At 44.2% G+C, this 17,738-nt stretch overlaps 1 protein-coding gene across 1 annotated transcript in view; it reads right to left on the bottom strand.

The window, feature by feature from the left end:
* il16 (interleukin 16) overlaps positions 1-17,738 on the bottom strand; it is a 49,421-nt gene that overhangs the window by 27,219 nt on the left and 4,464 nt on the right. The gene's annotated exons all lie outside the window — the stretch shown is intronic.

The following is a 17,738-nucleotide window of genomic DNA, read 5'->3' as shown; positions in this document are numbered from 1 at the left end:
GTTAGGAGTTCATCCTGCCATCCTCCTGTGACCTTAGTGTTTTCAGAAATCACAGAGGCTACAGCCACAGATAGAGCACTTTTCTTCTCTGCTCAATGGTTGGAGAACATTGCCATATCATATGACTGTGATTTGGCAGGGAATCTGTTACCTTCCAAACCACAATACAATATATACTGTATACTGTATATATATGTTTATTTTGCTTTTGTTTTTCTCATTAGAATGTTATAACTTGACCATCTTACCTTACAAGCCAAAGATACTCCTCAATATATATACGCATATATATACTGATCAGTAACATGTACAAACGGTATGAAGCCTAATGTTTTTGGTCTTTCTTTACAGATGGAGTATGTAGTAAAGGGATCGAGTTGTCATGCATTATAAATGACTGGCTGCACATACAGTAACAAGACATGTGAGATGAGCTAATATCCATTTTGACATGTGGGAATATTCTATGACGGATAGTGCCTAAAATGAATGTACTTTCTGGACAATACATTTGGTTAGAATGATGTCATGGTCAACTGGTGGTGAGAATAGGCATTACAGTAACACAAAGAGAATATTGCATGTGTAATATTGCCTGCCCTCTCATATGTGCATTAATGGTCAAGTCCCTTTGTATTTTTTTTTTTTTCTTCGATCAATTCAATTGTTTAAACAAACTTGTGATATGCTTATAATTAAGCAATATCACATTAGCAGGAATGCTGCTGTACTGAATATCAGCATGGCTGTGATTCGGTCATAGGAACAATGCTGTGCAAACATGCTGATATTCAGACCAACAGCACAATTCAAAACCAAAGTCTTCTTTGTGTGTGGCCAAGCAATGCATGGACTAGAATTCAGTTTTCAGTCAGTGGACTCGACCAACAGTAATTTCTAGCTTTCATGATACTTTTATGGTGTGTGTAGTTTTATATTTATTTAATTATGTAATTTTTGTCAACCGTTTCCACTATGAACTGTAGTTGAATGGAAAAGAGGTGCATAAATATTATAATATTCTCTCTTTAAATTTCTTTGAAAAAAATAACAGAATACCCATTTTCTACCTCATCTTTTAAACACATTTATTTTACATTAAATATATATATATATATATATATATATATATATATATATATATATATATATATATACACACACACACTGGCGGCCAAAAATTTGGAATAATGTACAGATTTTGCTCTTATGGAAAGAAATTGGTACTTTTATTCACCAAAGTGGCATTCAACTGATCACATTGTATAGTTAGGACATTAATAACGTGAAAAATTACTATTACAATTTGAAAAAAAGTTTAAACTTAAACTACTTCAGAGAGTTCTTATAAAAAAATCCTCCACATGCTGTAATGACAGCTTTGCAGATCCTTGGCGTTCTAGCTGTCAGTTTGCCCAGATACTCAGGTGACTTTTCACCCCACGCTTCCTGTAGCACTTGCCATGTGGCTGTCTTGTCGGGCACTTCTCACGCACCTTACAGTCTAGCTGATCCCACAAAAGCTCAATGGGGTTAAGATCCATAACACTCTTTTCCAATTATCTGTTGTCCAATGTCTGTTTCTTTGCCCACTCTAACCTTTTCTTTTTGTTTTTCTGTTTCAAAAGTGGCTTTTTCTTTGCAATTCTTCCCATAAAGCCTGCATCCCTGAGTCTTCTCTTTACTGTTGTACATGGAACTGGTGTTGAGCGGGTAGAATTCAATGAAGCTGTCAGCTGAGGACATGTGAGGCATCTATTTCTCAATCTAGAGACTCTGATGTTATTATCCTCTTGCTTAGTTGTACATCTGGCCTTCCAAATCCCTATCTGTCCTAGTTAGAGCTAGTTGTCCTTTGACTTTAAAGACTGTAGTGTACACATTTGTATGAAATCTTCAGTGTTTTGGCAATTTTAAGCATTGTATAGCCTTCATTCCTCAAAACAATGATTGACTGATGAGTTTCTAGAGAAAGCTGTTTCTTTTTTTTTTGTGCCATTTTTTTACCTAATATTGACCTTAAGACATGCCATTCGATTGCATACTGTGGCAACTCAAACACAAAAACAATGTTAAGCTTCATTTAATGAACCAAATAGCTTTCAGCAGTGTTTAATATAATGGCAAGTGATTTTCTAGTACCAAATTAGCAATTTAGCATGATTACTCAAGAATAAGGTGTTGGAGTGATGGCTGCTGGAAATTAGGCCTGTCTAAATTCCATCAAAAATGACTTTTTTCAGATAGTGATGGTGCTGTTTTTTTTACATCAGTAATGTCCTGACTATACTTTGTGATCAGTTGAATGCCACTTTGGTGAATTAAAGTACCAATTTCCTTCTGAAACAGCTAAATCTGTACATTATTCCAACTTTTGGCCGCCAATATATATACATAAAGGATATATATATATATATCCTTTGCAATAATCACTTACATGGAAAGACATTACACTCAGTCTTGTTTAGATTATTCATATGACATTTAAAACGTATTCCCCCCATTTAAGTCTGCAAATATTATGTCCTCCAAAAATTTTATCAGACCAGCTTCCACTCTTGGCTTTTGATCACTGCATTACCAAGTGCCTACATAGTTTAATCTGTCACTGGATACTGCAAAAAGCCTTTTAAATCATCATAAGTGCACTCATGATGTGAAGGCAGCAGTTTTATGTTGCCTTCTGACTAAAATCTAAAGAAGCATTGTATGTATCCTTTGTGGAGAAGGCAATCACAGAATACAGAAAATATCCATTCAAGATGGCAGGCTAAGCTATAGAAATGTTGATTATAAACATATTTCATTCAGTACTGAAAAATATATATAAAATGTTTTTAATTAAAAATGTATTATTTTACCCAATATTTTTGTGTGCTTGTAACGATGGCTGGCACTGGCAAAGACAAAGACGATGACGATGGAGTGAAGAACCCAAGTGCAATTTTATTAATAAAAGTGAGATCCAATAAACCCTAACAAACATGAATAAAACATGAATGTCACTTGAACTTGACCTTGAACTTGACCTTGAACTTGACCTTGACCTTGACCTGACCTGCAACGTTACATAAACACAATACCTCACAATGGACAAGGGTTAAATACTTGGATATGGGAGAACACATGACAAAGATAACCGATGAACACTAAGAACTCTAAACAAGATAACAAGACAATAAACCAATGAAAACAAGACACATGAACATGGAGGAAACATGAAATCACATGACCAGGGGACCACATGACATGAAACAGGAACTAGATTTTCAAAATAAAAGACATGAAAAACATGAACCAACCGAATAAACATGACAGTGCTATGTATTTTTACATTTTATATTAGAGTATTATGCTAACACCAAACTCTATTGAAATATATGGTCAGTCACTTATGAGGTTCCATTTTAGTTTGTATGATCCCTTAGAAGGCAGCTGCCTACGTAGGCAGTAGACAGTAATGAAGCTCTGTATGTACAATGTTGTGGGGTCCTTCCCGAGGTAACTGGCCATCGGGAGAACTTTTTACTTTTTATTTCAAATGAAAAAAAGAAAAAAAAAAAAAACACTGAAAGAGCTTGAGTAGAATGATAACTGGGCACAAATGTTGCTATTGTGCAGACGCGGAGCAGGTTTCTTTCCAGGTGAATTGGGGTGCGAGAGAGGATCTGGCGGTCATAATAGCAGTCACATTATATGGCTGCGATGCTAAATTTCTGACACTGCCAAAACTTCGTTGGAGGCTTAAGATAATCGCAAAAGCTATTAATATGCTGTCGGTGAACATGTCACACTGAACATTGTTAGAGTGACGATTTTGCCCTACAATGATAAATTTGTCTCAGACGGCAGAATCGTGGCCAAAATCATGCAGTGTGCACCAGGCTTAATCTAACTTTGTGTTTCTTAAAGGGATAGTTCATGAAAAAAAAAAAAAAAAAAAAAAACTCTCATGATTTACTCACCCTCCTGGCATCCCAGATGTGTAAGACTTTCTTTCTTCTGCAGAACACAAATTAAGATTTTTAAAATAATATTTCGGCTATGTAGGTCCTCACAATGGAAGTGAATGAGTGCCAAGAAAAGGGAGCATAGAAGTAATCCATATAACTCCAGTGGTTAAATCTGTGTGTTCAGACACGATGTGATAGGTGTGTGTGAGAAACAGATCAATATTTAAGTCATTTCTATCATAAATTCTCCTCTATTCCCATTAGGGGCGAAATGTATTAAGACTCTGAATCACCAAAACAGAAGAAGAATGGGAAAGTGAAACTGAAGTGGAGATTGACTGAGCAGGGAGGCAAATTTATAGTAAAAAAAATAAAAACAAATAAAATATTGATCTGTAACTCACCCACACTTTTTGGGTGAACTATTCCTTTGACTAAAGAACAGTACTGCATGAATCATGTACTGGGTCATTCATGATGAAATATCAGTACTTGTGCTTGCCTGTTTTAGGCTACAACAAAAGTAGCTTATCTGCCAACATGTGTTGCAAGCACTGAAATCAGCTCTCTGGCTGATAGTCGTAGCACTTTGCCTCAGATATCTGGGACTCCTTTTAAGTTTTGTTGACATTTTAAAGACCACATGAAATGAAAATGGGAGTTTTGTGGCTTTTATTTTTTGTGTTTTTGCTTTGAAGTCATCTATGTGCTGTTGTATTCCTAAGCATTGTCAAAATTGACTTTTAGCACATATAAACATTTAGAACTTGCAGTCTTTCTCTTCTGTGAACACAAACCAAAAATACTGATGAATCATTTTGTCCTAGAGGTCTGCATTTCCGTGGAACTCCCGCAGGACCCAATTAGTTCCCTTTCGAAGAAACTTCGACGTTGCATAATGACACAATTGGGACTACATCTGTGGTCTCACATGGTAGCATATAGCAACTCCGGCCAGAGTTATTGACATTGTAGGTTTGGCCCATCAACAGTGCTCTCTTTTGAATGATGGCTTATCCCCTGCTGTGGTTGATACCATCTTAAATGCCAGGTCTCCATCAATGAGAAGGTTATATATGTTTAAATGGCGTATTTTCGCTTATTGGTGCGCGGCGCAGAGTGTAGATCCAGTCCACTGCCCAGTTGGTTCAGTGCTGTTTTTTTGCAGGAGCGTTTTGGGGCTGGGGTTACCCCAGCAACGCTTAAAGTTTACGTGGCCATTATAGCAACTAGCATGCACTGGCGAATGGAGTTTCTATTGGAAGACATTTTCTTGTCTCTCGTTTTATGCGCGGAGCACGTAGGCTTGGACGTTTTCGTTCCTTTCATGTCCCTTTATGGGATTTTTCTATGGTGTTAGAGTCACTCTCGGCTGCTCTGCTGGAGCCTTCAACATCAGTATCTGATATGTTTCTGACTCTTAAAACGGCCCTGTTATTAGCATTGGCATCGTTTATGAGGGTTGGTGATTTTGCATGTCCTATATGGAGCCCATGACCTGTCTCCTTATGGGCATCACTTTAGCGCCATCAGCCAATAAATTGCCGTGATTGCATACAGGCTTCAGGACCAAGACGATTTTCAGGTTGAAGGCGGGAGTGTACGGGAGTGGACGAGATGTGGATGGGAGCTAGCATCAGAGAAAAGCCTGAAAAATCCAATGTGGATATATATATATATATATATATATATATATATATATATATATATATAAATAAAAATATAATGCAAATAAATAAATAAATAAATAAAATACACTGTGTGCACAATTATGAGGCAAGTGAGTATTCTGATCTTATCATTATTTCCATGCATGCTTATTGGATTCAGTCATTTTCAGGTGATATATATTTGTGTAATGAGGGAGGGTGTGGCGAAAGTGACTAACACCTTATATCAAGGTGTGCATATTTATTAGGCAGCTTCATTACCTCAGGTAAAATGGGACAAAAAAGAGATTTAACTGGCACTGAAAAGTCAAAAAAATTTAAAATGCCTTTCAGATGGATGCAACACTCTTGAAATAGCTAAAATATAGATGCGTGACCACCGGACAATCAAACATTTTGTTGCGAATAGTCAACTGGGGTGCAAAAAACACATGGAGAAGAAAAGGTGCAAATTAACTGCAAAAGACTTGAGAAGAATTAAATGTGAAGCTACCAGGAACCCATTATCCTCCAGTGCCACCATATTCCAGAACTGCAACCTACCTGGAGTGTCCAGAAGTACAAGGTGTCAAGTGCTCAGAGACATGGCCAAGGTTAAGAAGGCTGAAACACGACCACCACTGAATAAGATTCACAAGTTGAAGGTCAAGATTGGGCAAAGAAATACCTGAAGACAGATTTTTCAAAGGTTTCATGGACAGATGAAATGAGAGTGACTCTTGATGAACCAGATGGATGGGCCCGTGGCTGGATCACTAATGGACACAGGGCACAACTTCGAGTAAGGCACCAGCAAGGTTGAGGAGGGGTACTGGTATGGGCTGTTATCATTAAGGATGATGTAGTTGGACCTTTTTGAGTTGAAGATGGACTGAAACTCAACTCCCAAACCTACTGCCAGTTTCTGGAAAGTACTTTCTTCAAGCAGTGGTACAGGAAGAAGTCCTCAGCATTCAAGAAGGCCATGATTTTTATGCAGGACAATGCTCCATCACATGCATCCAAGTACTCCACTGCTTGGCTAGCCAGCAAGGGCCTCAAAGATGCCCAAATAATTACTTGGCCCCCTTCCTCACCTGACTTAAATCCTATTGAGAACTTGTGGGCCCTTCTCAAATGTGAGATTTACAGTGAGGGAAAGCAATACATCTCTTTGAGCAGCCTTTGGGAGACTGTGGTTGCTGCTTCAGTGAAAGTTGATTGTGAACAGATCAAGAAACTGACAGACTCCATGGATGGAAGGCTCATGGCAGTTATTGAAAAGAAGGGTGGCTATATAGGTCACTGAATATTTTTGAAAGGCCAAAAATGTTATTTAATTGTCATTTTGTGTTACTTATTTGTTGCACTTACTCTAAAAAATTGAGAATAAACAATTGAGTTGGGACAATTTCTTTTTTAATTTTTTAATAATTGTGCACACTTATATATTCCCCTGATAAAGACAAAACTCACTTTCCCTTTGTTAAACATTCAGGTTTGAAGTTCAAAAACATTTTGGATTGACTGAGAGCATTGTGTTTGTTCAACAATAAAATGAATCCTGAGGAATACAATTTGCCTAATAATTGTGCACGCAGTGTAATTGTATTTTTTTTTTACAATTATCCAATATTTAGAGCAGGTGGGTAGTCAGTGGCACTTTAGAAGAATGGCAGAGCAAAGTGCACAAATTGTGTCATCAAAGGATGTGAAACTCGTGAAAAATTGTCAATTTAGTGTTTAGAAACCAACTTCAGGCAACCTCAGATGGGCATCATGTCACACGTAATCTGATAATAGCAATAACAGAAAAATAAAATGCATTTTGTGTATAATTGTTGTCCATTTGTATGGCTTTTGCCCTAAGTGAATAACAAATGCAGGGCTGCACGATCAGGAGTGATCAGGAAGAAAATCACTGGAGAGGCAGGGAGCGGGTGAACATGGCATAAAATTCAGCGGGAGCGTTTGAGTGTAGGATAGAAATTTGTGGGAGTGGGCGGGTGTGGGATGGAAAAAACAGTCCAGGACAGACCTCTATTTTTCACTACACAGATTTTTGTCCAATCAAATGCTCTTTAGAAAGAAAATGACCCACCCCATAATACCACTTGCAATTGATTAGCAAATAGTAAATCATGACCGTGATGTAACCAAAGCATATTGGGTATATTGGGCGAGCCCTTTGCTATGTTCCACCTAAACTTTCTGTTTCAATAGGAAATACATAAACACATGAAAGAAAACTATGCAATGTCAAGCAAATTTACATGATCTTTAAGTTTAGTGTTCACAGTATTGTTATATCTTTCCACTGTAGGCTTCATTTTAAAGTTATTAAAATGTACTTTTCAGAATCAGTACTTGCACATTGCATTATGGGTAAATTGATGTACTATGAGCTCTATTTTATATAAAGACATTAAAAAGTCAAAAATATATATATTGAAAGACATTTTAATGGCATACTAACTCTATTTCCATGTCATTTCCTGCAGCATTTTCAAACTCTGTGCAGAAGTTAGTCTGTGGTAATTTCAGTGGCACAGTATGGTGACTCTGTTTCCCATGTAAAACAAGTTGACACAAATATTGATGTAATGGCACAGAGCTCTCAAAATGTGTAGTTTGAAAACTTTTGAAAGATAAAAAGTGAATGAAAACTGTTCAGCCAGTTTCCGCCTCCTCCTTGCCCATCCTTTATGTGCTACAGTGGTGCCGAAACCCGGGAAGGAGGAGGGATGTGCTATCGCGGAGTCCCCGCCGCTGCCATCCACCTGGTAGCCGGCCGCCAAATGTTTTCATTCACTTTTTATCTTTCAAAAGTTTCGAAACTTTCCAAACTTTCCCCTGATAGATGGCAGCGGCGAGGGCATAACAAATCCAAGGACTGTTCCTCATCAGAATTAAATGGAAGAGGGAAAAAGGCTTGAAGGTGAATCACCTGCACTCTGAAGGGTGTGGTTAGAACCTTAGGCACATAGCCTTTTCTGGGTTTCACAGTGGTTTTTGAAAGACCCGGACCAAACTCCAGACATAAATTGTCTACTGACAGTGCTTGCAAATCACCGACCCGTATTACTGAGGTCAAAGCCAGCAGTAATGTGGTCTTAAGAGAAAGCACACAGAATTCAACATAGTCCAGAGGCTCGAAGGGAGGCCCCGTGAGCACTTTTAGGACCAAAGTTAGGTCCCAAGTTGGGACTGTAGCCGGGCAAGGGAGATTTAGCTGCCCCGCCCCCTTAAGGAATTATGATTAAATCATGTTTGCCTATAGAGGTGCCGGCTTCAGGTGTGTGATACGCAGATATAGTCACCACATTAACTTTGAGCATTGACGGAGTGAACCCTGCGTCCAGTCGCACTTAAAGAAATGTATGAATTTCAGGTATGGGGCAGTTCACTGGGTCTTTGCCATGTGAAAAGCACCAATTAGTGAACACCATTTCAGTGCGTAAAGGCGACTTGTAGATGGTGCTCCAGCCTGTTAAATGGTGTTCATAACCAACTGAGCAAATTCTGGATTGTCCGCTATGCTCTGTTCAAAGGCCACACATGTAGGCTTCACAGCTCTGGCTGGGGATGCCAAATTATGCCTTGTGTTTGAGAGAGAAGGTCTCTCTTCAGCAGTATTTCCCATGGAGGCCCATTCAATATTTCTACCATCTCCAGAAACCAGGATTGAATGGGCCATTTCAGTGCAATTAACAGGACTGTTTTCATGTCCACTCGGACTTTGCTGATGACAGAATGAAGGAGGCACACAGAGGGAATTGCATACTTACGTTTCGCCAGCCATACGTGGACCAGTGCATCCTGGTGACTTATATCCGCCACTATTGTTGTGTTGTCTGAACGAATTAGAATGTGGGGATTCACGATGTCAGAAAGAAAAGCTCTCAAAGCTAGAAAGACAGCCAGAAGCTCTAGGCGGTTGACATGCCACGCCCGTTTTCCTTCTGAAAATTTGACACAGCATAACTCTCTGTTGGTAGCAGGCCAACGTTGTCCATAGAGCTAGAGCAGCCAGACAGGGGCAAGTCACCACGATGCACATGCACCCGTGGCTCCAGGCACAATGTGGAACATTGCTTGAGTCAGTACTGGAGAGGTCTCATGTGTAAGAGACCTAACGGTATGATGGCGGATGCTTCCGTCATAAAACCCAGCATTCTCTGAAATGACTTCAGTGGTAATGTTCTCCCAGTACTGAGACAGACACAGAAGAATGGTCTGTACATGCTTGTTTGTGAGGTGCGCATGCAGGCTCATGGAGTCGAGACAAACTCCTAAAAAGGAGATTTATTGGCTGGTGAAAAGTGTGCTTTTCGCCCAGTTGACATTAGACCAGATTTTCCATATGGCAAAGCAGCAAGTCTCTGTGTTGCTCAGTAGTGCCTCTGATTGGCTAGCAATAACCAATTGCTGAAATCTAAAAATAAAAAAGCCACCTGTAACATGATGCAATTGGTACATGAAGTACGTGTCCTTCAGATCTATTGATGCAAACCAGTCCTGATGTGCAATAAGGTCTGTTTCTGAGTTAACATTTTGAATGGGCACGTCACGAGGGTGTGATTTAAACATCTCAGAACTAGAATGGGCTGAAGCCCGCCATTCTTCTCCAGAACGAGGAAATAACGGCAGTAAATCCCACTGTATGTGTCACTCTCTATCACGTTTTTTGAGAGGAGACTGTGAATCTCTGTGTGCAAAACCAGCACATCCTGTGGTCGGAACACAGATTGCAAAGCGCCGGTGAAGCGAGGTGGCCGGCGTACAAACTGAATCGTATGACCGTGCTCGATCATTTTAAACACCCAGTCTGACACGCCCGTGAGGACTTGCCATGCATTCGCGCAGCGGGCAGCAGGCTTATTAATTAATCTGAAACAACCTCTATCGCGTTCTTTGTGAGAAGATGTGTATTTCGGCTCGTAACACCGGTGCTGTCTTCAGACAGAACCGTGGAAGACAGAACACCATTGAAACAGTGCTCCTGACACACAGCATTGTGTGTAAAGAGAGCTTTTGCTGCATGGGTTTTTTCCCCCTCTGCGCAGGGCTTGTGCTAAGGTGGCTGCCTTCATTTGGGCCAAGGCTTGCGTGGCTTTACCGGTGGCTCTGCGAAAACATTTGGCAGTGCTGAGGTAGCAGGCTTGGGTATTTTTAGCTGGGCGCTGGCCCGAGACAGAGTGGGAGCAAGCCAGTTGTGATGAAGTACTGCTCCGTTTTGGTATAAAATGTCTCGTAGCCTGTGAGTATTGCTGAGTTGTGATGTAGCACTCAGCAAATCTATCCACAGAGCTGCCGAAAAGGCTGGCTGGAGACACTGGAGCATCAAATAGAGCGGCTTTTTCCATGTCACGTATTTCCGTGAGGGTCAGCCAGATGTGACAATCCAAAACCACCAGGTTGCTCATTGACTTGTCAATGGCCTGTGCAGTGACTTTTGCGGCTCGCAGAGCTAAGTTCGTAGCAGTGCGGAGCTCTTTTAACACCTCTGGATTGTAGCCTTGCTCGTCCATTAGCTTGAGGAGCTTAGCTTGGAAAACTTGGAGCACTGCCATCGTGTGGAGTGCTGAACCTGCTTGGCCTGCCACTGAGTATGCTTCCCCATCCAGTGCGGACATCAGTCGACACGGCTTAGAAGGATGCAGATATGTGCCGCTACCGCCTCTTCTACAGGGGGTAATTGGGCATAACCTTTGTCTTCCCTTTGGTCCACTTTAGTGAGGAGAGTGGAATCACTGTGCGAGCGAGGTGAATAGGGCGCGTGCCAGGATTTTGTCAGTTCCTTATGAACTTCCGAGAAGAACGGGGCAGATCTGTGGAACACAGTCGCTTGACGGCGTCCGGACTGCAAGAACCATTCATCAAGGCGAGATTTGTCAGATTCCTCTGCAGGAGACCACTCAAGACCGAGCTCTTCGACCGCCCTTGAAAGGACAAACATCTCCTTGTCAGTGGCGCGTGCACGCACCTTGCCCTCACTGGGGGAAGGGCTGGAAACATCCTCCATTGACCACTCACCAGATGCAGTGAGAGACATAACATCATCATCCCCAGCATCAGAACCGTCGAACGTGACGAGGCCGTGCGCTCCTGCAGAGGGCCGATGCTCGTCACGTATATACTGTATTGGCATAGATGCAGTATATGGAGATTGAGGGGCTCACAGGGCATGTGCCAGCATGAGATCCACCTCAAATTCATCCTGCTCAACCTCGCTGTCCCACCATGCCTCCTCGTGTGATCCCTCGGGATTCACAAAAGAGGCGGGTGGGAGGATGAATCGTCCCTCAGAACGAGAGTGTTCTTTTGAGACTCATGCCCTCACAGTGAGGGCAGTCTGTCTCTATGAGAGCTGTCTCTGCATAGACACTCTGCGCGGCCCACACAGTGAATGCAGCTTTCATGCTGATCTGACTGCAGGATGTGTCCCTCACATAATGAACACTTACAGAACGACATCTTTAAAAAGACGCGAACACGTAAGCAGTTCTTTTATAGATATATGTATATACAGTATACACACCAGCGAAGCTTCAAGCAGCGAGGTGGAGTAAATGTTTGCCGTAACACTGCAGGGCAGTGGAGAGTCTTCTTGTTGCCGTGAAGATCCTGCCCACTGACTCGTGTATGTTGACGGCAAAGTAGAAGGCCTCTAGACAAGAGATGAATTGCTGTCTTGAAGGAAGAAAATTCTGAGGAATGGTGTTTGCGCGCCCGCTTTTATACCAGACAGCTTCGTGCCTAATAGGGCGGGGCTTAAATACCATAGCCAATTTTAGAATTGCCGTTATTGTAGAAAGGTTTCAACTACACTATATTGCCAAAAGTATTCGCTCACCCATCCAAATAATTGAATTCAGGTGTTCCAATCACTTCCATGGCCACAGGTGAATAAAATGAAGCACCTAGGCATGCAGACTGCTTCTACAAACATTTGTGAAAGAATGAGCTGCTCTCAGGAGCTCAGTGAATTCCAGCGTGGTACTGTGATAGGATGCCACCTGTGCAACAAGTCCAGTCGTGAAATTTCCTTGCTACAAAATATTCCACAGTCAACTGTCAGTGGTATTATAACAAAGTGGAAGCGATTGGGAATGACAGCAACTCAGCCACGAAGTGGTAGACCACGTAAAATGACAGAGCGGGGTCAGCGGATGCTGAGGCGCATAGTGCGCAGAGGTCGCCAACTTTCTGCAGAGTCAATCGCTACAGACCTCCAAAGTTCATGTGGCCTTCAGATTAGCTCAAGAACAGTGCGTAGAGAGCTTCATGGAATGGGCTTCCATGGCCGAGCAGCTGCATCCAAGCCATACATCACCAAGTGCAATGCAAAGCGTCGGATGCAGTGGTGTAAAGCACGCCGCCACTGGACTCTAGAGCAGTGGAGATGCGTTCTCTGGAGTGACGAATCACGCTTCTCCATCTGGCAATCTGATGGACGAGTCTGGGTTTAGCAGTTGCCAGGAGAACGGTACTTGTCTGACTGCATTGTGCCAACTGTAAAGTTTGGTGGAGGGGGGATTATGGTGTGGGGTTGTTTTTCAGGAGCTGGGCTTGGCCCCTTAGTTCCAGTGAAAGGAACTCTGAATGCTTCAGCATACCAAGAGATTTTGGACAATTCCATGCTCCCAGCTTTGTAGGAACAGTTTGGGGATGGCCCCTTCCTTTTCCAACATGACTGCACACCAGTGCACAAAGCAAGGTCCATAAAGACATGGATGAGCGAGTTTGGTGTGGAAGAACTTGACTGGCCTGCACAGAGTCCTGACCTCAACCCGATAGAGCACCTTTGGGATGAATTTGAGCGAAGACTGTGAGCCAGGCCTTCTCGTCCAACATCAGTGTCTGACCTCACAAATGCGCTTCTGGAAGAATGGTCAAAAATTCCCATAAACACACTCCTAAACCTTGTGGAAAGCCTTCCCAGAAGAGTTGAAGCTGTTATAGCTGCAAAGGGTGGGCCGACGTCATATTAAAACCTATGGATTAAGAATGGGATGTCACTTAAGTTCATATGCGTCTAAAGGCAGGTGAGCGAATACTTTTGGCAATATAGTGTAGGTCTTATAGAAGGACACTACCCATAGCTTCAGCTTAGTGACACAATGTCAAGTGAACTGAGTCATAAGGGAACTAAGGCTTATTAAAGGGGTTTCTTGCAACCAGGTCCTGGTCCCAAGATACTTTATCGCTTGGGTCCGTCCTTTAATATATGTTTATGGAAAAATGGAACTGAAGTCTGATTGCTTATAAAAGTTGCACAACTCTCCTCAACAAGATGCACGATTTGAGGTAGGCTGTCATTCATGTACATAGCACAAACAGAACTTACAAAATGCAGATTTTAGGTTAAAATATACATTAATGTACAAGGGAAAATGTGTATTTTAGGTGCAGTGACAAGTCAGCATTTCTTCAAAGTTTGTAAAGATCTTAATCACCTTTCAACTTTTTCTAGAAGTGCAAATAAACTATTGTCTTAGTTAATATGAGGTTGTGAAAACAACAAGTATAATAATAATATATAATACATGTATCATAAAATGTTGTTTGAAATAGTTAGATGTAGAAAGTGTCACACAGCAGGACACTGATGACAATGCTTAAAATGTCATGTCAATTACCCACATAACTATGTGTAAATATTTGTTTTAAAAAATCTATGAAAACAAAGTTGGCCAGAATATGTACAAATATAAACAAATATAAATATATGTAAATAATAATAATAATAATAATAATAATAATAATAAAAACATTCCTCTTAAAATGTAGATCTTTGCAGATATTCTGCAGATTAAATTGCACATATTTTCACTCTATGTGAGTTTGTTGCATCTTTATATCTGCAGTGTTTTAATTCCTTCACCAGATTATTCTTGAGAAAAAGTGAAAAGCCCTATGCTTTGATAAGCGCTGTTCTGCTATCATTTAAACCAAATAATCCTCAGACTCAAATAGCCACAACGTAATATTTTTCATGACTTATTTTCTGCATTTTTATCAGGTGTGAGCATTATTCAGTAAGCTGCACTTCAGCTCCCAGTAATGCTTTGCAGTTTGAATAAATTATGCAAATGATTATGTACTGCTCATAGCTTTACTGTCTGACGATTTTATTTACGCTGCAGTTCCCTATCTGTCACTCACTCGACGTTGGTGTCGATGTAGTGACACTAGGGGTCACTCTTGGGAGCCCGAGACACCTCTGGTCTTTGATAAAAGGCCAATGAAAATTGGCGAGTGGTATTTGCATGCCACTCCCCCGAACATACGGGTATAAAAGGAGCTGGTATGCAACCACTCATTCAGATTTTCTCTTCGGAGCCGAACGGTCATGCTCATTGAGCTGAATACTACTGTTCATTCACCTGCTGGATCTGACGGCGCATTTCAGCGGCTTCTCCCTCCTCTGCACTGGTGCACTGCAGAGAACGCCCCTGGGCGCTTCGGCAGAAAAACTAGAGAGTATATTTTCTGAAAGAGCATTTTTCCCCTCTAAAAGAGTATATATTTCTCTAAAAGAGCGCACACACGGAACGTCTTTTTAAAGACGCGTCTTTTTAAAGATGCTTTTCCGATTGTGTGTTATTCCTGGTTGTGCTCGTTATCTCTCGCCTTCTAACGGTCACGATCACTGTCTTTCGTGTCTGGGCACTGCTCACGCGGAGACAGCGTTCGTGGATGGTCACATTCTCATTGCGAGAATGTGTCCATGGCAACGTTGCGGTCGCGGCTCGCCTTCGTAAGGAAGCGAGCCACCCCAGAGGCTCCCGCCTCGGTCCTTTTACCCACGGGTTTGAGGCCAGCGCGGCTAGCACTGGGGGCGATTTGGGGACCCCAATGGGACCGCCTCCGCCGGGTATCCCCCCGCGGAACTCCCATCCCCCAGCACGCTCGTCTGCCCCGATCGGGCTTCCGGGTGAGTCCGCCGGCTCGTCTCACGGCGAGTTCGACCTCTTATTCGGAGCCCGCGAAAGTGATGAGCTCTCGAGCGCAGCATCGGAGAGCGGGCTCGTCCAGTCGGAAGCCTCGGCTGGGCTCCTCCCTTCGGGGTCGATCGCCCAGTCACAGGCTGACGCGGAGATGACGACATGCTTTCCCGGACAGCCGCGAGCGTCGGTTAGAGTGGATTTCACCGCTCTTCCCTGAACCCTCGCGGCTCTGTGATTGGTTCCTGGGCTCGCGGCGCCGCTCAAAGCCACGCCCCGCCCCGTTCCTTTCTTCCCGGAAGTGCATGAAGAGCTGACAAGATCGCGGGAGGCACCTTTTACTGCCCGGTCCCGATCTTTTCAGCTTCCCCGCTCTCACTACCCTTGATGGTGGGGCGGCCAAGGGTTATTCGGCAATCCCCCGGTGGATAAAGGCGCTCGCGGTGCACCTATGCCCGCAGAGCGCCGCCACCTGGCGTGGGTGCCCAAAGCCCCGTCCAAGGCCTGTAGGTTTACGTCGTCTCTGACGGTCGAAGCCTACGGCGCTGCTGGACAAGCCGCCTCCGCCCTGCACGCCATGGCTCTCCTGCAAGTCTGCCAAGGCGCTAAAGGAACTGCACGAGGGTAGTTCCGCCCCGGGATTGATGCAGGAACTGCGCTCGACGACCGACCTCGCTCTCCGAGCGACGGAGGTCACGGCACGGTCTCCCGGGCGGACGATGGCCACACTAGTGGTCCAGGAGCGCCACCTTTGGCTCAACCTGGTCAAGATGGGTGAGGCCAACAGGACATGATCCCTTGCTGCCCCCATTTTCCAGGCGGGCCTATTCGGCGACACTGTCGAGGACTTTGCCCAGCAGTTCTCGATGGTAGAGCAGTAGATGGGTGCTAGCCGGCTTGTCCTGCCCCGGCGTGGCTCAAGATCCCCCCATCTACTCATCGCCGAGGGCGTCCCCCTGCGGTGACTGCACCGGCTCCGCCGCAGCCCGCCCCTCCGGCCCGGCCCCGGCGTGGAGCCCACCGCAGGAAGCCGACGCCACCCGTCTCACAGCCGGCACCGAAGAACCCACGGAGGTCTTCGAAGCGCCCCTGAGACGGGCGACCCAGGGACAACGAAACCCGCTGCTCTGGAGCTGGTAAGCAGATCTTCTTTTTGTTACCTCTTGCATTTAATTGCGCTGCATGCCCAAGTGGCTGCAGTACTCAAGAGCTCCGCAAGAGTGGTTTCCTTGTTCCCTGGGTCACATATTCGGTGTGTACGGCTGGCATCACGACCACCGTCCACCACTCCATTTGGCAGGTTGGCGCTCCAGCGGCGGTCTCCCGCCCTGAGCGCCCAGCTGTGGCACAAATCTGCCCCCGATGTGACAGTCTCCACGGGTCATGAGGACAGGCCTCTTCCTCCCCCGTCCCAGGCTGTTTCGGGGGTGGTCACAAGGAGCCAGGTAAGTGCTTCGATGTCCTCTGACTCAGCACGGCCACGATGGGGTGTGGCACCTCAGGCTCCGCCCCGCCGCGAGGCCCCACCCGCCGGTACATCCGATGACGTTGTCCCTTTGGTGCATGGCTTGCGCTTTCCAGTCCGTCGCGAGGGCTGGTCCGGACCGTCCGACTCGGCTGCACGATTCACTTCGCTGGGCATCCGCCCAGGTCCAGCGGTGTCCACTTCACCTTGGTGAAAGATGGAAACGCTGCTACCTTGCGCGGAGATCGCTACCCTCCTACGGAAGGACGCGATAGAACCTGTAGAAAAAAAAAGAAAGCCCTCCAGCCGAGATGAAGAGGGGGTTTTACAGCCCCTACTTCATTGTACCGAAAAAAGGCGGTGGGTTGCGGCCAATCTTGGACCTGCGAGTACTGAACCGGGCCTTACACAGACTCCCGTTCAAGATGCTGACGCAAAGACGCATTCTAGCGAGCGTCCGGCATCAAGATTGGTTCGCGGCGGTAGACCCGAAGGATGCGTACTTTCACGTCTCGATCCTTCCTCGACACAGACCCTTCCTGCGGTTTGCGTTTGAGGGTCAGGCGTATCGGTACAAGTCCTCCCTTTCGGCCTGTCCCTGTCTCCTCGCGTCTACGAAGATCGCAGAGGCTGCCCTTGCCCCGTTAAGGGAGGTGGGCATTCGCATTCTCAACTATCTCGACGACTGGCTAATCCTAGCTCACTCTCGAGACGGGTTATG

The sequence above is a fragment of the Myxocyprinus asiaticus genome, chromosome 1 (genome assembly GCF_019703515.2).
Source record: "Myxocyprinus asiaticus isolate MX2 ecotype Aquarium Trade chromosome 1, UBuf_Myxa_2, whole genome shotgun sequence".
Lineage (NCBI taxonomy): Eukaryota > Metazoa > Chordata > Actinopteri > Cypriniformes > Catostomidae > Myxocyprinus > Myxocyprinus asiaticus.
The sequence above is the reverse complement of the archived record's forward strand: the minus strand, read 5'-3'. Positions and strand labels throughout refer to the sequence as shown.